We start from the raw sequence: 15,294 nt of genomic DNA on the forward strand, positions 1-15,294 counted from the left end.
CGTTTAGATTTTGTTTCACAATCGATTAAAAAGGACTATGGATTAAAGCATTTAATGTCAATGGCCATTCTAAGCTGAATGTGCCTCCTCTCGTTAGATCGCAGAAGTTACACAGCTTAACGCCTCGCTAGTACCAGTGTGGGTGACTGTCTGGGAATCCGTGGTGCGGTTGACTTTTTATTATGTCGTTTAGATTTTGTTTCACAATAGATTAAATAGGACTATGGATTAAAACATTTAACGTACATTGCCATTCTAAGCTGAATGTGCCTGCTCTCGTCAGATCGCAGAAGTTACACAGCTTAAGGCCTCGCTAGTACCGGTGTGGGAGACTGTCTGGGAATCCGTGGTGCGGTTGACTTTTCATTATGTCGTTTAGATTTTGTTTCACAATCGATTAAAAAGGACTATGGATTAAAGCGTTTAATGTCAATGGCCATTCTAAGCTGAATGTGCCTGCTCTCGTCAAATCGCAGAAATGACACAGCTTAAGGCCTCGCTAGTACCAGTGTGGGAGACTGTCTGGGAATCCGTGGTGCGGTTGACTTTTTATTATGTCGTTTAGATTTTGTTTCACAATAGATTAAATAGGACTATGGATTAAAGCATTTAACGTCAATGGCCATTCTAAGCTGAATGTGCCTGCTCTCGTCAGAACGCAGAAGTTACACAGCTTAAGGCCTCGCTAGTACCATTGTGGGAGACTGTCTGGGAATCCGTGGTGCGGTTGACTTTTTATTATGTCGTTTAGATTTTGTTTCACAATCGATTAAAAAGGACTATGGATTAAAGCATTTAATGTCAATGGCCATTCTAAGCTGAATGTGCCTGCTCTTGTCAGATCGCAGAAGTTACACAGCTTAAGGCCTCGCTAGTACCAGTGTGGGAGACTGTCTGGGAATCCGTGGTGCGGTTGACTTTTTATTATGTCGTTTAGATTTTGTTTCACAATAGATTAAAAAGGACTATGGATTAAAGCATTTAATGTCAATGGCCATTCTAAGCTGAATGTGCCTGCTCTCGTCAGATCGCAGAAGTTACACAGCTTAAGGCCTCGCTAGTACCAGTGTGGGAGACTGTCTGGGAATCCGTGGTGTGGTTGAATTTTTATTATGTCGTTTAGATTTTGTTTCACAATCGATTAAAAAGGACTATGGATTAAAGCCTTTAATGTCAATGGCCATTCTAAGCTGAATGTCCCTGCTCTTGTCAGATCGCAGAAGTTACACAGCTTAAGGCCTCGCTAGTACCAGTGTGGGAGACTGTCTGGGAATCCGTGGTGCCGTTGACTTTTTATTATGTTGTTTAGATTTTGTTTCACAATAGATTAAATAGGACTATGGATTAAGGCTTTTAATGTCAATGGCCATTCTAAGCTGAATGTGCCTACTCTCGTCAGATCGCAGAAGTTACACAGCTTAAGGCCTCGCTAGTACCAGTGTGGGAGACTGTCTGGGAATCCGTGGTGCGGTTGACTTTTTATTATGTCGTTTAGATTTTGTTTCACAATCGATTAAAAAGGACTATGGATTAAAGCATTTAATGTCAATGGCCATTCTAAGCTGAATGTGCCTGCTCTCGTCAGATCGCAGAAGTTACACAGCTTAAGGCCTCGCTAGTACCAGTGTGGGAGACTGTCTGGGAATCCGTGGTGTGGTTGAATTTTTATTATGTCGTTTAGATTTTGTTTCACAATCGATTAAAAAGGACTATGGATTAAAGCCTTTAATGTCAATGGCCATTCTAAGCTGAATGTCCCTGCTCTTGTCAGATCGCAGAAGTTACACAGCTTAAGGCCTCGCTAGTACCAGTGTGGGAGACTGTCTGGGAATCCGTGGTGCCGTTGACTTTTTATTATGTTGTTTAGATTTTGTTTCACAATAGATTAAATAGGACTATGGATTAAATCATTTAACGTCAATGGCCATTCTAAGCTGAATGTGCCTTCTCTCGTCAGATCGCAGAAGTTACCCAGCTTAAGGCCTCGCTAGTACCAGTGTGGGAGACTGTCTCGGAATCCGTTGTGCGGTTTAATTTTTATTATGTTGTTTAGATTTTGTTTCACAATCGATTAAAAAGGACTATGGATTAAAGCATTTAATGTCAATGGCCATTCTAAGCTGAATGTCCCTGCTCTCGGCGGATCGCAGAAGTTACACAGCTTAAGGCCTCGCTAGTACCAGTGTGGGAGACTGTCTGGGAATCCGTGGTGCTGTTGACTTTTTATTATGTCGTTTAGATTTTGTTTCACAATCGATTAAAAAGAACTATGGATTAAAGCATTTAATGTCAATGTCCATTCTAAGCTGAATGTGCCTGCTCTCGTCAGATCGCAGAAGTTACACAGCTTAAGGCCTCGCTAGTACCAGTGTGGGAGACTGTCTGGGAATCCGTGGTGCGGTTGACTTTTTATTATGTCGTTTAGATTTTGTTTCACAATCGATTAAAAAGGACTATGGATTAAAGCATTTAAAGTCAATGGCCATTCTAAGCTGAATGTGCCTGCTCTCGTTAGATCGCAGAAGTTACACAGCTTAACGCCTCGCTAGTACCAGTGTGGGAGACTGTCTGGGAATCCGTGGTGCGGTTGACTTTTTATTATGTCGTTTAGATTTTGTTTCACAATAGATTAAATAGGACTATGGATTAAAGCAGTTAACGTCAATGGCCATTCTAAGCTGAATGTGCCTGCTCTCGTCCGAACGCAGAAGTTACACAGCTTAAGGCCTCGCTGGTACCAGTGTGGGAGACTGTCTGGGAATGTGTGGTGCGGTTGACTTTTTATTATGTTGTTTAGATTTTGTTTCACAATATATTAAATAGGACTATGGATTAAGGCTTTTAATGTCAATGGCCATTCTAAGCTGAATGTGCCTGCTCTCGTCAGATCGCAGAAATTACACAGCTTAACGCCTCGCTAGTACCAGTGTGGGTGACTGTCTGGGAATCCGTGGTGCGGTTGACTTTTTATTATGTCGTTTAGATTTTGTTTCACAATAGATTAAATAGGACTATGGATTAAAGCATTTAACGTCAATGGCCATTCTAAGCTGAATCTGCCTGCTCTCGTCAGATTGCAGAAGTTACACAGCTTAAGGCCTCGCTAGTACCAGTGTGGGAGACTGTCTGGGAATCCGTGGAGTGGTTGAATTTTTATTATGTCGTTTAGATTTTGTTTCACAATCGATTAAAAAGGACTATGGATTAAAGCATTTAATGTCAATGGCCATTCTAAGCTGAATGTCCCTGCTCTCGTCAGATCGCAGAAGTTACACAGCTTAAGGCCTCGCTAGTACCAGTGTGGGAGACTGTCTGGGAATCCGTGGTGCGGTTGACTTTTTATTATGTCGTTTAGATTTTGTTTCACAATCGATTAAAAAGGACTATGGATTAAAGCATTTAATGTCAATGGCCATTCTAAGCTGAATGTGCCTGCTCTCGTCAGATCGCAGAAGTTACACAGCTTAAGGCCTCGCTAGTACCAGTGTGGGAGACTGTCTGGGAATCCGTGGTGCGGTTGAATTTTTATTATGTCGTTTAGATTTTGTTTCACAATCGATTAAAAAGGACTATGGATTAAAGCATTTAATGTCAATGGCCATTCTAAGCTGAATGTGCCTGCTCTCGTTAGTTCGCAGAAGTTACACAGCTTAACGCCTCGCTAGTACCAGTGTGGGAGACTGTCTGGGAATCCGTGGTGCGGTTAACTTTTTATTATGTCGTTTAGATTTTGTTTCACAATCGATTAAAAAGGACTATGGATTAAAGCATTTAATGTCAATGGCCATTCTAAGCTGAATGTGCCTGCTCTCGTCAGAACGCAGAAGTTACATAGCTTAAGGCCTCGCTAGTACCAGTGTGGGAGACTGTCTGGGAATCCGTGGTGCGGTTGACTTTTTATTATGTCGTTTAGATTTTGTTTCACAATCGATTAAAAAGGACTATGGATTAAAGCATTTAATGTCAATGGCCATTCTAAGATGAATGTGCATGCTCTCGTTAGATCGCAGAAGTTAAACAGCTTAACGCCTCGCTAGTACCAGTGTGGGAGACTGTCTGGGAATCCGTGGTGCGGTTGACTTTTTATTATTTCGTTTAGATTTTGTTTCACAATAGATTAAATAGGACTATGGATTAAAACATTTAACGTCAATGGCCATTCTAAGCTGAATGTGCCTGCTCTCGTCAGATCGCAGAAGTTACACAGCTTAAGGCCTCGCTAGTACCAGTGTGGGAGACTGTCTGGGAATCCGTGGTGAGGTTGAATTTTTATTATGTCGTTTAGATTTTGTTTCGCAATCGATTAAAAAGGACTATGGATTAAAGCATTTAATGTCAATGGCCATTCTAAGCTGAATGTCCCTGCTCTCGTCAGATCGCAGAAGTTACACAGCTTAAGGCCTCGCTAGTACCAGTGTGGGAGACTGTCTGGGAATCCGTGGAGTGGTTGAATTTTTATTATGTCGTTTAGATTTTGTTTCACAATCGATTAAAAAGGACTATGGATTAAAGCATTTAATGTCAATGGCCATTCTAAGCTGAATGTGCCTGCTCTCGTCAGATCGCAGAAGTTACACAGCTTAAGGCCTCGCTAGTACCAGTGTGGGAGACTGTCTGGGAATCCGTGGTGCGGTTGACTTTTTATTATGTCGTTTAGATTTTGTTTCACAATCGATTAAAAAGGACTATGGATTAAAGCATTTAATGTCAATGGCCATTCTAAGCGGAATGTGCCTGCTCTCGTTAGATCGCAGAAGTTAAACAGCTTAACGCCTCGCTAGTACCAGTGTGGGAGACTGTCTGGGAATCCGTGGTGCGGTTGACTTTTTATTATTTCGTTTAGATTTTGTTTCACAATAGATTAAATAGGACTATGGATTAAAACATTTAACGTCAATGGCCATTCTAAGCTGAATGTGCCTGCTCTCGTCAGATCGCAGAAGTTACACAGCTTAAGGCCTCGCTAGTACCAGTGTGGGAGACTGTCTGGGAATCCGTGGTGAGGTTGAATTTTTATTATGTCGTTTAGATTTTGTTTCGCAATCGATTAAAAAGGACTATGGATTAAAGCATTTAATGTCAATGGCCATTCTAAGCTGAATGTCCCTGCTCTCGTCAGATCGCAGAAGTTACACAGCTTAAGGCCTCGCTAGTACCAGTGTGGGAGACTGTCTGGGAATCCGTGGAGTGGTTGAATTTTTATTATGTCGTTTAGATTTTGTTTCACAATCGATTAAAAAGGACTATGGATTAAAGCATTTAATGTCAATGGCCATTCTAAGCTGAATGTGCCTGCTCTCGTCAGATCGCAGAAGTTACACAGCTTAAGGCCTCGCTAGTACCAGTGTGGGAGACTGTCTGGGAATCCGTGGTGCGGTTGACTTTTTATTATGTCGTTTAGATTTTGTTTCACAATCGATTAAAAAGGACTATGGATTAAAGCATTTAATGTCAATGGCCATTCTAAGCTGAATGTGCCTGCTCTCGTTAGATCGCAGAAGTTACACAGCTTAACGCCTCGCTAGTACCAGTGTGGGAGACTGTCTGGGAATCCGTGGTGCGGTTAACTTTTTATTATGTCGTTTAGATTTTGTTTCACAATCGATTAAAAAGGACTATGGATTAAAGCATTTAATGTCAATGGCCATTCTAAGCTGAATGTGCCTGCTCTCGTCAGAACGCAGAAGTTACATAGCTTAAGGCCTCGCTAGTACCAGTGTGGAAGACTGTCTGGGAATCTGTGGTGCGGTTGACTTTTTATTATGTTTAGATTTTGTTTCACAATAGATTAAATAGGACTATGGATTAAGGCTTTTAATGTCAATGGCCATTCTAAGCTGAATGTGCCTGCTCTCATCAGATCGCAGAAGTTACACAGCTTAAGGCCTCGCTAGTACCAGTGTGGGAGACTGTCTGGGAATCCGTGGTGCGGTTGACTTTTTATTATGTCGTTTAGATTTTGTTTCACAATCGATTAAAAAGGACTATGGATTAAAGCATTTAATGTCAATGGCCATTCTAAGATGAATGTGCATGCTCTCGTTAGATCGCAGAAGTTAAACAGCTTAACGCCTCGCTAGTACCAGTGTGGGAGACTGTCTGGGAATCCGTGGTGCGGTTGACTTTTTATTATTTCGTTTAGATTTTGTTTCACAATAGATTAAATAGGACTATGGATTAAAGCATTTAACGTCAATGGCCATTCTAAGCTGAATGTGCCTGCTCTCGTCAGATCGCAGAAGTTACACAGCTTAAGGCCTCGCTAGTACCAGTGTGGGAGACTGTCTGGGAATCCGTGGTGAGGTTGAATTTTTATTATGTCGTTTAGATTTTGTTTCGCAATCGATTAAAAAGGACTATGGATTAAAGCATTTAATGTCAATGGCCATTCTAAGCTGAACGTCCCTGCTCTCGTCAGATCGCAGAAGTTACACAGCTTAAGGCCTCGCTAGTACCAGAGTGGGAGACTGTCTGGGAATCCGTGGTGCGGTTGACTTTTTATTATGTCGTTTAGATTTTGTTTCACAATCGATTAAAAAGGACTATGGATTAAAGCCTTTAATGTCAATGGCCATTCTAAGCTGAATGTCCCTGCTCTCGTCAGATCACAGAAGTTACACAGCTTAAGGCCTCGCTGGTACCAGTGTGGGAGACTGTCTGAGAATGCGTGGAGCGGTTGAATTTTTATTATGTTGTTTAGATTTTGTTTCACAATAGATTAAATAGGACTATGGATTAAGGCTTTTAATGTCAATGGCCATTCTAAGCTGAATGTGCCTTCTCTCGTCAGATCGCAGAAGTTACACAGCTTAAGGCCTCGCTAGTACCAGTGTGCGAGACTGTCTTGGAATCCGTGGTGCGGTTGACTTTTTATTATGTCGTTTAGATTTTGTTTCACAATCGATTAAAAAGGACTATGGATTAAAGCATTTAATGTCAATGGCCATTCTATGCTGAATGTGCCTGCTCTCGTTAGAGCGCAGAAGTTACACAGCTTAACGCCTCGCTAGTACCAGTGTGGGTGACTGTCTGGGAATCCGTGGTGCGGTTGACTTTTTATTATGTCGTTTAGATTTTGTTTCACAATAGATTAAATAGGACTATGGATTAAAATGTTTAACGTCAATTGCCATTCTAAGCTGAATGTGCCTGCTCTCGTCAGATCGCAGAATTTACACAGCTTAAGGCCTCGCTAGTACCAGTGTGGGAGACTGTCTGGGAATCCGTGGTGCGGTTGAATTTTTATTATGTCGTTTAGATTTTGTTTCACAATCGATTAAAAAGGACTATGGATTAAAGCATTTAATGTCAATGGCCATTCTAAGCTGAATGTCCCTGCTCTCGTCAGATCGCAGAAGTTACACAGCTTAAGGCCTCGCTAGTACCAGTGTGGGAGACTGTCTGGGAATCCGTGGTGCGGTTGAATTTTTATTATGTCGTTTAGATTTTGTTTCACAATCGATTAAAAAGGACTATGGATTAAAGCTTTTAATGTCAATGGCCATTCTAAGCTGAATGTGCCTGCTCTCGTCAGATCGCAGAAATTACACAGCTTAAGGCCTCGCTAGTACCAGTGTGGGAGACTGTCTGGGAATCCGTGGTGCGGTTGACTTTTTATTATGTCGTTTAGATTTTGTTTCACAATAGATTAAATAGGACTATGGATTAAAGCATTTAACGTCAATGGCCATTCTAAGCTGAATGTGCCTGCTCTCGTCAGAACGCAGAAGTTACACAGCTTAAGGCCTCGCTAGTACCATTGTGGGAGACTGTCTGGGAATCCGTGGTGCGGTTGACTTTTTATTATGTCGTTTAGATTTTGTTTCACAATCGATTAAAAAGGACTATGGATTAAAGCATTTAATGTCAATGGCCATTCTAAGCTGAATGTGCCTGCTCTCGTCAGATCGCAGAAGTTACACAGCTTAAGGCCTCGCTAGTACTAGTGTGGGAGACTGTCTGGGAATCCGTGGTGCGGTTGACTTTTTATTATGTTGTTTAGATTTTGTTTCACAATAGATTAAATAGGACTATGGATTAAGGCTTTTAATGTCAATGGCCATTCTAAGCTGAATGTGCCTACTCTCGTCAGATCGCAGAAGTTACACAGCTTAAGGCCTCGCTAGTACCAGTGTGGGAGACTGTCTGGGAATCCGTGGTGCGGTTGACTTTTTATTATGTCGTTTAGATTTTGTTTCACAATCGATTAAAAAGGACTATGGATTAAAGCATTTAATGTTAATGGCCATTCTAAGCTGAATGTGCCTGCTCTCGTTAAATCGCAGAAATTACACAGCTTAACGCCTCCCTAGTACCAGTGTGGGAGACTGTCTGGGAATCCGTGGTGCGGTTGACTTTTTATTATGTCGTTTAGATTTTGTTTCACAATAGATTAAAAAGGACTATGGATTAAAGCATTTAATGTCAATGGCAATTCTAAGCTGAATGTCCCTGCTCTCGGCAGATCGCAGAAGTTACACAGCTTAAGGCCTCGCTAGTACCAGTGTGGGAGACTGTCTGGGAATCCGTGGTGCTGTTGACTTTTTATTATGTCGTTTAGATTTTGTTTCACAATCGATTAAAAAGAACTATGGATTAAAGCATTTAATGTCAATGTCCATTCTAAGCTGAATGTGCCTGCTCTCGTCAGATCGCAGAAGTTACACAGCTTAAGGCCTCGCTAGTACCAGTGTGGGAGACTGTCTGGGAATCCGTGGTGCGGTTGACTTTTTATTATGTCGTTTAGATTTTGTTTCACAATAGATTAAATAGGACTATGGATTAAAGCAGTTAACGTCAATGGCCATTCTAAGCTGAATGTGCCTGCTCTCGTCCGAACGCAGAAGTTACACAGCTTAAGGCCTCGCTGGTACCAGTGTGGGAGACTGTCTGGGAATGTGTGGTGCGGTTGACTTTTTATTATGTTGTTTAGATTTTGTTTCACAATATATTAAATAGGACTATGGATTAAGGCTTTTAATGTCAATGGCCATTCTAAGCTGAATGTGCCTGCTCTCGTCAGATCGCAGAAATTACACAGCTTAACGCCTCGCTAGTACCAGTGTGGGTGACTGTCTGGGAATCTGTGGTGCGGTTGCCTTTTTATTATGTCGTTTAGATTTTGTTTCACAATAGATTAAATAGGACTATGGATTAAAGCATTTAACGTCAATGGCCATTCTAAGCTGAATCTGCCTGCTCTCGTCAGATTGCAGAAGTTACACAGCTTAAGGCCTCGCTAGTACCAGTGTGGGAGACTGTCTGGGAATCCGTGGAGTGGTTGAATTTTTATTATGTCGTTTAGATTTTGTTTCACAATCGATTAAAAAGGACTATGGATTAAAGCATTTAATGTCAATGGCCATTCTAAGCTGAATGTCCCTGCTCTCGTCAGATCGCAGAAGTTACACAGCTTAAGGCCTCGCTAGTACCAGTGTGGGAGACTGTCTGGGAATCCGTGGTGCGGTTGACTTTTTATTATGTCGTTTAGATTTTGTTTCACAATCGATTAAAAAGGACTATGGATTAAAGCATTTAATGTCAATGGCCATTCTAAGCTGAATGTGCCTGCTCTCGTTAGATCGCAGAAGTTACACAGCTTAACGCCTCGCTAGTACCAGTGTGGGAGACTGTCTGGGAATCCGTGGTGCGGTTAACTTTTTATTATGTCGTTTAGATTTTGTTTCACAATCGATTAAAAAGGACTATGGATTAAAGCATTTAATGTCAATGGCCATTCTAAGCTGAATGTGCCTGCTCTCGTCAGAACGCAGAAGTTACATAGCTTAAGGCCTCGCTAGTACCAGTGTGGAAGACTGTCTGGGAATCTGTGGTGCGGTTGACTTTTTATTATGTTTAGATTTTGTTTCACAATAGATTAAATAGGACTATGGATTAAGGCTTTTAATGTCAATGGCCATTCTAAGCTGAATGTGCCTGCTCTCATCAGATCGCAGAAGTTACACAGCTTAAGGCCTCGCTAGTACCAGTGTGGGAGACTGTCTGGGAATCCGTGGTGCGGTTGACTTTTTATTATGTCGTTTAGATTTTGTTTCACAATCGATTAAAAAGGACTATGGATTAAAGCACTTAATGTCAATGGCCATTCTAAGATCAATGTGCATGCTCTCGTTAGATCGCAGAAGTTAAACAGCTTAACGCCTCGCTAGTACCAGTGTGGGAGACTGTCTGGGAATCCGTGGTGCGGTTGACTTTTTATTATTTCGTTTAGATTTTGTTTCACAATAGATTAAATAGGACTATGGATTAAAACATTTAACGTCAATGGCCATTCTAAGCTGAATGTGCCTGCTCTCGTCAGATCGCAGAAGTTACACAGCTTAAGGCCTCGCTAGTACCAGTGTGGGAGACTGTCTGGGAATCCGTGGTGAGGTTGAATTTTTATTATGTCGTTTAGATTTTGTTTCGCAATCGATTAAAAAGGACTATGGATTAAAGCATTTAATGTCAATGGCCATTCTAAGCTGAATGTCCCTGCTCTCGTCAGATCGCAGAAGTTACACAGCTTAAGGCCTCGCTAGTACCAGAGTGGGAGACTGTCTGGGAATCCGTGGTGCGGTTGACTTTTTATTATGTCGTTTAGATTTTGTTTCACAATCGATTAAAAAGGACTATGGATTAAAGCATTTAATGTCAATGGCCATTCTAAGCTGAATGTGCCTGCTCTCGTCAGATCGTAGAAGTTTCACAGTTTAAGGCCTCGCTAGTACCAGTGTGGGAGACTGTCTGGGAATCCGTGGTGCGGTTGAGTTTTTATTATGTCGTTTAGATTTTGTTTCACAATCGATTAAAAAGGACTATGGATTAAAGCCTTTAATGTCAATGGCCATTCTAAGCTGAATGTCCCTGCTCTCGTCAGATCGCAGAAGTTACACAGCTTAAGGCCTCGCTAGTACCAGTGTGGGAGACCGTCTGGGAATCCGTGGTGCGGTTGACTTTTTATTATGTCGTTTAGATTTTGTTTCACAATCGATTAAAAAGGACTATGGATTAAAGCACTTAATGTCAATGGCCATTCTAAGATGAATGTGCATGCTCTCGTTAGATCGCAGAAGTTAAACAGCTTAACGCCTCGCTAGTACCAGTGTGGGAGACTGTCTGGGAATCCGTGGTGCGGTTGACTTTTTATTATTTCGTTTAGATTTTGTTTCACAATAGATTAAATAGGACTATGGATTAAAACATTTAACGTCAATGGCCATTCTAAGCTGAATGTGCCTGCTCTCGTCAGATCGCAGAAGTTACACAGCTTAAGGCCTCGCTAGTACCAGTGTGGGAGACTGTCTGGGAATCCGTGGTGAGGTTGAATTTTTATTATGTCGTTTAGATTTTGTTTCGCAATCGATTAAAAAGGACTATGGATTAAAGCATTTAATGTCAATGGCCATTCTAAGCTGAATGTCCCTGCTCTCGTCAGATCGCAGAAGTTACACAGCTTAAGGCCTCGCTAGTACCAGAGTGGGAGACTGTCTGGGAATCCGTGGTGCGGTTGACTTTTTATTATGTCGTTTAGATTTTGTTTCACAATCGATTAAAAAGGACTATGGATTAAAGCATTTAATGTCAATGGCCATTCTAAGCTGAATGTGCCTGCTCTCGTCAGATCGTAGAAGTTTCACAGTTTAAGGCCTCGCTAGTACCAGTGTGGGAGACTGTCTGGGAATCCGTGGTGCGGTTGAGTTTTTATTATGTCGTTTAGATTTTGTTTCACAATCGATTAAAAAGGACTATGGATTAAAGCCTTTAATGTCAATGGCCATTCTAAGCTGAATGTCCCTGCTCTCGTCAGATCGCAGAAGTTACACAGCTTAAGGCCTCGCTAGTACCAGTGTGGGAGACCGACTGGGAATCCGTGGTGCGGTTGACTTTTTATTATGTCGTTTAGATTTTGTTTCACAATCGATTAAAAAGGACTATGGATTAAGGCTTTTAAAGTCAATGGCCATTCTAAGCTGAATGTGCCTGCTCTCGTCAGATCGCAGAAGTTACACAGTTTAAGGCCTCGCTAGTACCAGTGTGGGAGACTGTCTGGGAATCCGTGGTGCGGTTGACTTTTTATTATGTCGTTTAGATTTTGTTTCACAATCGATTAAAAAGGACTATGGATTAAAGCATTTAATGTTAATGGCCATTCTAAGCTGAATGTGCCTGCTCTCGTTAGATCGCAGAAGTTAAAAAGCTTAACGCCTCGCTAGTACCAGTGTGGGAGACTGTCTGGGAATCCGTGGTGCGGTTGACTTTTTATTATTTCGTTTAGATTTTGTTTCACAATCGATTAAAAAGGACTATGGATTAAAGCATTTAATGTCAATGGCCATTCTAAGCTGAATGTGCCTGCTCTTGTCAGATCGCAGAAGTTACACAGCTTAAGGCCTCGCTAGTACCAGTGTGGGAGACTGTCTGGGAATCCGTGGTGCGGTTGACTTTTTATTATGTCGTTTAGATTTTGTTTCACAATAGATTAAAAAGGACTATGGATTAAAGCATTTACTGTCAATGGCCATTCTAAGCTGAATGTCCCTTCTCTCGTCAGATCGCAAAAGTTACACAGCTTAAGGCCTCGCTAGTACCAGTGTGTGAGACTGTCTGGGAATCCGTGGTGCGGTTGACTTTTTATTATGTTGTTTAGATTTTGTTTCACAGTAGATTAAATAGGACTATGGATTAAGGCTTTTAAAGTCAATGGCCATTCTAAGCTGAATGTGCCTGCTCTCGTCAGATTGCAGAAGTTACACAGCTTAAGACCTCGCTAGTACCAGTGAGGGAGACTGTCTCGGAATCCGTTGTGCAGTTGACTTTTTATTATGTTGTTTAGATTTTGTTTCACAGTAGATTAAATAGGACTATGGATTAAAGCCTTTAATGTCAATGGCCATTCTAAGCTGAATGTCCCTGCTCTCGGCAGATCGCAAAAGTTACACAGCTTAAGGCCTCGCTAGTACCAGTGTGGGAGACTGTCTGGGAATCCGTGGTGCGGTTGACTTTTTATTATGTTGTTTAGATTTTGTTTCACAGTAGATTAAATAGGACTATGGATTAAGGCTTTTAATGTCAATGGCCATTCTAAGCTGAATGTGCCTGCTCTCGTCAGAACGCATAAGTTACACAGCTTAAGGCCTCGCTAGTACCAGTGTGGGAGACTGTCTGGGAATCCGTGGTGTTGTTGAATTTTTATTATGTCGTTTAGATTTTGTTTCACAATCGATTAAAAAGGACTATGGATTAAAGCATTTAATGTCAATGGCCATTCTAAACTGAATGTCCCTGCTCTCGTCAGATCGCAGAAGTTACACAGCTTAAGGCCTCGCTAGTACCATTGTGGGAGACTGTCCGTGAATCCGTGGTGCGGTTGACTTTTTATTATGTTGTTTAGATTTTGTTTCACAATAGATTAAATAGGACTATGGATTAAGGCTTTTAATGTCAATGGCCATTCTAAGCTGAATGTGCCTGCTCTCGTCAGATTGCAGAAGTTACACAGCTTAAGACCTCGCTAGTACCAGTGTGGGAGACTGTCTCGGAATCCGTTGTGCAGTTGAATTTTTATTATGTCGTTTAGATTTTGTTTCACAATCGATTAAAAAGGACTATGGATTAAAGCATTTAATGTCAATGGCCATTCTAAGCTGAATGTGCCTGCTCTCGTCAGATCGCAGAAGTTACACAGCTTAAGGCCTCGCTAGTACCAGTGTGGGAGACTGTCTGGGAATCCGTGGTGCGGTTGACTTTTTATTATGTCGTTTAGATTTTGTTTCACAATCGATTAAAAAGGACTATGGATTAAAGCATTTAAAGTCAATGGCCATTCTAAGCTGAATGTGCCTGCTCTCGTCAGAACGCAGAAGTTACATAGCTTAAGTCCTCGCTAGTACCAGTGTGGGAGACTGTCTGGGAATCCGTGGTGCGGTTGACTTTTTATTATGTTGTTTAGATTTTGTTTCACAATAGATTAAATAGGACTATGGATTAAGGTTTTTAATGTCAATGGCCATTCTAAGCTGAATGTGCCTGCTCTCGTCAGATCGCAGAAGTTACACAGCTTAAGGCCTCGCTAGTACTAGTGTGGGAGACTGTCTAGGAATCCGTGGTGCGGTTGACTTTTTATTATGTCGTTTAGATTTTGTTTCACAATCGATTAAAAAGGACTATGGATTAAAGCATTTAAAGTCAATGGCCATTCTAAGCTGAATGTGCCTGCTCTCGTTAGATCTCAGAAGTTACACAGCTTAACGCCTCGCTAGTACCAGTGTGGGAGACTGGCTGGGAATCCGTGGTGCGGTTGACTTTTTATTATGTCGTTTAGATTTTGTTTCACAATAGATTAAATAGGACTATGGATTAAAGCATTTAACGTCAATGGCCATTCTAAGCTGAATGTGCCTGCTCTCGTCCGAACGCAGAAGTTACACAGCTTAAGGCCTCGCTAGTACTAGTGTGGGAGACTGTCTGGGAATCTGTGGTGCGGTTGAGTTTTTATTATGTCGTTTAGATTTTGTTTCACAATCGATTAAAAAGGACTATGGATTAAAGCATTTAATGTCAATGGCCATTCTAAGCTGAATGTCCCTGCTCTCGTCAGTTCGCAGAAGTTACACAGCTTAAGGCCTCGCTGGTACCAGTGTGGAAGACTGTCTGGGAATCCGTGGTGCGGTTGACTTTTTATTATGTTGTTTAGATTTTGTTTCACAATAGATTAAATAGGACTATGGATTAAGGCTTTTAATGTCAATGGCCATTCTAAGCTGAATGTGCCTGCTCTCATTAGATCACAGAAGTTACACAGCTTAAGGCTTCGTTAGTACCAGTGTGGGAGACTGTCTGTGAATCCGTGGTGCGGTTGACTTTTTATTATGTCGTTTAGATTTTGTTTCACAATCGATTAAAAAGGACTATGGATTAAAGCATTTAACGTCAATGGCCATTCTAAGCTGAATGTGCCTGCTCTCGTCAGAACGCAGAAGTTACATAGCTTAAGTCCTCGCTAGTACCAGTGTGGGAGACTGTCTGGGAATCCGTGGTGCGGTTGACTTTTTATTATGTTGTTTAGATTTTGTTTCACAATAGATTAAATAGGACTATGGATTAAGGTTTTTAATGTCAATGGCCATTCTAAGCTGAATGTGCCTGCTCTCGTCAGATCGCAAAAGTTACACAGCTTAAGGCCTCGCTAGTACCAGTGTGGGAGACTGTGTGGGAATCCGTGGTGCGGTTGAATTTTTATTATGTCGTTTAGATTTTGTTTCACAATCGATTAAAAAGGACTATGGATTAAAG

The 15,294-nt window shown here is 41.5% G+C and overlaps 67 pseudogenes; all 67 read left to right on the top strand.

The window, feature by feature from the left end:
• The first annotated feature begins 242 nt into the window (after nucleotides 1–242).
• LOC142673542 (5S ribosomal RNA) lies at nucleotides 243–361 on the top strand (annotated as a pseudogene).
• A 67-nt stretch (nucleotides 362–428) lies between these two features.
• On the top strand, nucleotides 429–547 carry LOC142673651 (5S ribosomal RNA; annotated as a pseudogene).
• A 67-nt stretch (nucleotides 548–614) lies between these two features.
• LOC142673244 (5S ribosomal RNA) lies at nucleotides 615–733 on the top strand (annotated as a pseudogene).
• A 67-nt stretch (nucleotides 734–800) lies between these two features.
• On the top strand, nucleotides 801–919 carry LOC142673309 (5S ribosomal RNA; annotated as a pseudogene).
• A 67-nt stretch (nucleotides 920–986) lies between these two features.
• On the top strand, nucleotides 987–1,105 carry LOC142673499 (5S ribosomal RNA; annotated as a pseudogene).
• Nucleotides 1,106–1,172: 67 nt separating this feature from the next.
• Nucleotides 1,173–1,291, top strand: LOC142674332 (5S ribosomal RNA; annotated as a pseudogene).
• Nucleotides 1,292–1,358: 67 nt separating this feature from the next.
• On the top strand, nucleotides 1,359–1,477 carry LOC142673445 (5S ribosomal RNA; annotated as a pseudogene).
• A 67-nt stretch (nucleotides 1,478–1,544) lies between these two features.
• On the top strand, nucleotides 1,545–1,663 carry LOC142673500 (5S ribosomal RNA; annotated as a pseudogene).
• A 67-nt stretch (nucleotides 1,664–1,730) lies between these two features.
• LOC142674334 (5S ribosomal RNA) lies at nucleotides 1,731–1,849 on the top strand (annotated as a pseudogene).
• A 253-nt stretch (nucleotides 1,850–2,102) lies between these two features.
• On the top strand, nucleotides 2,103–2,221 carry LOC142673264 (5S ribosomal RNA; annotated as a pseudogene).
• A 67-nt stretch (nucleotides 2,222–2,288) lies between these two features.
• On the top strand, nucleotides 2,289–2,407 carry LOC142673348 (5S ribosomal RNA; annotated as a pseudogene).
• Nucleotides 2,408–2,474: 67 nt separating this feature from the next.
• On the top strand, nucleotides 2,475–2,593 carry LOC142673727 (5S ribosomal RNA; annotated as a pseudogene).
• Nucleotides 2,594–2,660: 67 nt separating this feature from the next.
• On the top strand, nucleotides 2,661–2,779 carry LOC142673243 (5S ribosomal RNA; annotated as a pseudogene).
• Nucleotides 2,780–2,846: 67 nt separating this feature from the next.
• On the top strand, nucleotides 2,847–2,965 carry LOC142673427 (5S ribosomal RNA; annotated as a pseudogene).
• A 253-nt stretch (nucleotides 2,966–3,218) lies between these two features.
• On the top strand, nucleotides 3,219–3,337 carry LOC142674395 (5S ribosomal RNA; annotated as a pseudogene).
• A 67-nt stretch (nucleotides 3,338–3,404) lies between these two features.
• On the top strand, nucleotides 3,405–3,523 carry LOC142673225 (5S ribosomal RNA; annotated as a pseudogene).
• A 253-nt stretch (nucleotides 3,524–3,776) lies between these two features.
• Nucleotides 3,777–3,895, top strand: LOC142674446 (5S ribosomal RNA; annotated as a pseudogene).
• Nucleotides 3,896–3,962: 67 nt separating this feature from the next.
• LOC142674094 (5S ribosomal RNA) lies at nucleotides 3,963–4,081 on the top strand (annotated as a pseudogene).
• A 67-nt stretch (nucleotides 4,082–4,148) lies between these two features.
• Nucleotides 4,149–4,267, top strand: LOC142673830 (5S ribosomal RNA; annotated as a pseudogene).
• Nucleotides 4,268–4,334: 67 nt separating this feature from the next.
• LOC142674072 (5S ribosomal RNA) lies at nucleotides 4,335–4,453 on the top strand (annotated as a pseudogene).
• Nucleotides 4,454–4,520: 67 nt separating this feature from the next.
• LOC142673551 (5S ribosomal RNA) lies at nucleotides 4,521–4,639 on the top strand (annotated as a pseudogene).
• Nucleotides 4,640–4,706: 67 nt separating this feature from the next.
• Nucleotides 4,707–4,825, top strand: LOC142673548 (5S ribosomal RNA; annotated as a pseudogene).
• A 67-nt stretch (nucleotides 4,826–4,892) lies between these two features.
• Nucleotides 4,893–5,011, top strand: LOC142673829 (5S ribosomal RNA; annotated as a pseudogene).
• A 67-nt stretch (nucleotides 5,012–5,078) lies between these two features.
• Nucleotides 5,079–5,197, top strand: LOC142674071 (5S ribosomal RNA; annotated as a pseudogene).
• A 67-nt stretch (nucleotides 5,198–5,264) lies between these two features.
• Nucleotides 5,265–5,383, top strand: LOC142673563 (5S ribosomal RNA; annotated as a pseudogene).
• Nucleotides 5,384–5,450: 67 nt separating this feature from the next.
• On the top strand, nucleotides 5,451–5,569 carry LOC142674155 (5S ribosomal RNA; annotated as a pseudogene).
• A 67-nt stretch (nucleotides 5,570–5,636) lies between these two features.
• Nucleotides 5,637–5,755, top strand: LOC142673559 (5S ribosomal RNA; annotated as a pseudogene).
• A 64-nt stretch (nucleotides 5,756–5,819) lies between these two features.
• On the top strand, nucleotides 5,820–5,938 carry LOC142674392 (5S ribosomal RNA; annotated as a pseudogene).
• A 67-nt stretch (nucleotides 5,939–6,005) lies between these two features.
• LOC142674096 (5S ribosomal RNA) lies at nucleotides 6,006–6,124 on the top strand (annotated as a pseudogene).
• A 67-nt stretch (nucleotides 6,125–6,191) lies between these two features.
• On the top strand, nucleotides 6,192–6,310 carry LOC142673831 (5S ribosomal RNA; annotated as a pseudogene).
• A 67-nt stretch (nucleotides 6,311–6,377) lies between these two features.
• LOC142674329 (5S ribosomal RNA) lies at nucleotides 6,378–6,496 on the top strand (annotated as a pseudogene).
• Nucleotides 6,497–6,935: 439 nt separating this feature from the next.
• Nucleotides 6,936–7,054, top strand: LOC142674221 (5S ribosomal RNA; annotated as a pseudogene).
• A 67-nt stretch (nucleotides 7,055–7,121) lies between these two features.
• Nucleotides 7,122–7,240, top strand: LOC142673415 (5S ribosomal RNA; annotated as a pseudogene).
• A 67-nt stretch (nucleotides 7,241–7,307) lies between these two features.
• On the top strand, nucleotides 7,308–7,426 carry LOC142673400 (5S ribosomal RNA; annotated as a pseudogene).
• A 67-nt stretch (nucleotides 7,427–7,493) lies between these two features.
• LOC142673355 (5S ribosomal RNA) lies at nucleotides 7,494–7,612 on the top strand (annotated as a pseudogene).
• Nucleotides 7,613–7,679: 67 nt separating this feature from the next.
• LOC142673256 (5S ribosomal RNA) lies at nucleotides 7,680–7,798 on the top strand (annotated as a pseudogene).
• Nucleotides 7,799–7,865: 67 nt separating this feature from the next.
• On the top strand, nucleotides 7,866–7,984 carry LOC142674612 (5S ribosomal RNA; annotated as a pseudogene).
• Nucleotides 7,985–8,051: 67 nt separating this feature from the next.
• On the top strand, nucleotides 8,052–8,170 carry LOC142673446 (5S ribosomal RNA; annotated as a pseudogene).
• Nucleotides 8,171–8,423: 253 nt separating this feature from the next.
• Nucleotides 8,424–8,542, top strand: LOC142673322 (5S ribosomal RNA; annotated as a pseudogene).
• A 67-nt stretch (nucleotides 8,543–8,609) lies between these two features.
• LOC142673349 (5S ribosomal RNA) lies at nucleotides 8,610–8,728 on the top strand (annotated as a pseudogene).
• A 67-nt stretch (nucleotides 8,729–8,795) lies between these two features.
• On the top strand, nucleotides 8,796–8,914 carry LOC142673245 (5S ribosomal RNA; annotated as a pseudogene).
• Nucleotides 8,915–8,981: 67 nt separating this feature from the next.
• LOC142673972 (5S ribosomal RNA) lies at nucleotides 8,982–9,100 on the top strand (annotated as a pseudogene).
• Nucleotides 9,101–9,353: 253 nt separating this feature from the next.
• LOC142674396 (5S ribosomal RNA) lies at nucleotides 9,354–9,472 on the top strand (annotated as a pseudogene).
• A 67-nt stretch (nucleotides 9,473–9,539) lies between these two features.
• LOC142674157 (5S ribosomal RNA) lies at nucleotides 9,540–9,658 on the top strand (annotated as a pseudogene).
• Nucleotides 9,659–9,725: 67 nt separating this feature from the next.
• On the top strand, nucleotides 9,726–9,844 carry LOC142673561 (5S ribosomal RNA; annotated as a pseudogene).
• A 64-nt stretch (nucleotides 9,845–9,908) lies between these two features.
• On the top strand, nucleotides 9,909–10,027 carry LOC142674367 (5S ribosomal RNA; annotated as a pseudogene).
• Nucleotides 10,028–10,280: 253 nt separating this feature from the next.
• Nucleotides 10,281–10,399, top strand: LOC142673833 (5S ribosomal RNA; annotated as a pseudogene).
• Nucleotides 10,400–10,466: 67 nt separating this feature from the next.
• Nucleotides 10,467–10,585, top strand: LOC142674317 (5S ribosomal RNA; annotated as a pseudogene).
• A 253-nt stretch (nucleotides 10,586–10,838) lies between these two features.
• Nucleotides 10,839–10,957, top strand: LOC142674293 (5S ribosomal RNA; annotated as a pseudogene).
• A 67-nt stretch (nucleotides 10,958–11,024) lies between these two features.
• LOC142674097 (5S ribosomal RNA) lies at nucleotides 11,025–11,143 on the top strand (annotated as a pseudogene).
• Nucleotides 11,144–11,210: 67 nt separating this feature from the next.
• Nucleotides 11,211–11,329, top strand: LOC142673834 (5S ribosomal RNA; annotated as a pseudogene).
• A 67-nt stretch (nucleotides 11,330–11,396) lies between these two features.
• Nucleotides 11,397–11,515, top strand: LOC142674319 (5S ribosomal RNA; annotated as a pseudogene).
• A 253-nt stretch (nucleotides 11,516–11,768) lies between these two features.
• On the top strand, nucleotides 11,769–11,887 carry LOC142674649 (5S ribosomal RNA; annotated as a pseudogene).
• Nucleotides 11,888–11,954: 67 nt separating this feature from the next.
• LOC142674473 (5S ribosomal RNA) lies at nucleotides 11,955–12,073 on the top strand (annotated as a pseudogene).
• Nucleotides 12,074–12,140: 67 nt separating this feature from the next.
• Nucleotides 12,141–12,259, top strand: LOC142673859 (5S ribosomal RNA; annotated as a pseudogene).
• Nucleotides 12,260–12,326: 67 nt separating this feature from the next.
• On the top strand, nucleotides 12,327–12,445 carry LOC142673310 (5S ribosomal RNA; annotated as a pseudogene).
• Nucleotides 12,446–12,884: 439 nt separating this feature from the next.
• On the top strand, nucleotides 12,885–13,003 carry LOC142673929 (5S ribosomal RNA; annotated as a pseudogene).
• Nucleotides 13,004–13,070: 67 nt separating this feature from the next.
• Nucleotides 13,071–13,189, top strand: LOC142673459 (5S ribosomal RNA; annotated as a pseudogene).
• A 67-nt stretch (nucleotides 13,190–13,256) lies between these two features.
• LOC142674092 (5S ribosomal RNA) lies at nucleotides 13,257–13,375 on the top strand (annotated as a pseudogene).
• A 253-nt stretch (nucleotides 13,376–13,628) lies between these two features.
• LOC142674088 (5S ribosomal RNA) lies at nucleotides 13,629–13,747 on the top strand (annotated as a pseudogene).
• A 67-nt stretch (nucleotides 13,748–13,814) lies between these two features.
• On the top strand, nucleotides 13,815–13,933 carry LOC142673455 (5S ribosomal RNA; annotated as a pseudogene).
• A 67-nt stretch (nucleotides 13,934–14,000) lies between these two features.
• Nucleotides 14,001–14,119, top strand: LOC142674466 (5S ribosomal RNA; annotated as a pseudogene).
• A 253-nt stretch (nucleotides 14,120–14,372) lies between these two features.
• On the top strand, nucleotides 14,373–14,491 carry LOC142674651 (5S ribosomal RNA; annotated as a pseudogene).
• A 67-nt stretch (nucleotides 14,492–14,558) lies between these two features.
• LOC142674153 (5S ribosomal RNA) lies at nucleotides 14,559–14,677 on the top strand (annotated as a pseudogene).
• A 67-nt stretch (nucleotides 14,678–14,744) lies between these two features.
• On the top strand, nucleotides 14,745–14,863 carry LOC142673876 (5S ribosomal RNA; annotated as a pseudogene).
• A 67-nt stretch (nucleotides 14,864–14,930) lies between these two features.
• Nucleotides 14,931–15,049, top strand: LOC142673456 (5S ribosomal RNA; annotated as a pseudogene).
• A 67-nt stretch (nucleotides 15,050–15,116) lies between these two features.
• On the top strand, nucleotides 15,117–15,235 carry LOC142673751 (5S ribosomal RNA; annotated as a pseudogene).
• Nucleotides 15,236–15,294: the final 59 nt, after the last annotated feature.

This window comes from Rhinoderma darwinii (genome assembly GCF_050947455.1).
Source record: "Rhinoderma darwinii isolate aRhiDar2 chromosome 1 unlocalized genomic scaffold, aRhiDar2.hap1 SUPER_1_unloc_5, whole genome shotgun sequence".
Taxonomy (NCBI): domain Eukaryota; kingdom Metazoa; phylum Chordata; class Amphibia; order Anura; family Rhinodermatidae; genus Rhinoderma; species Rhinoderma darwinii.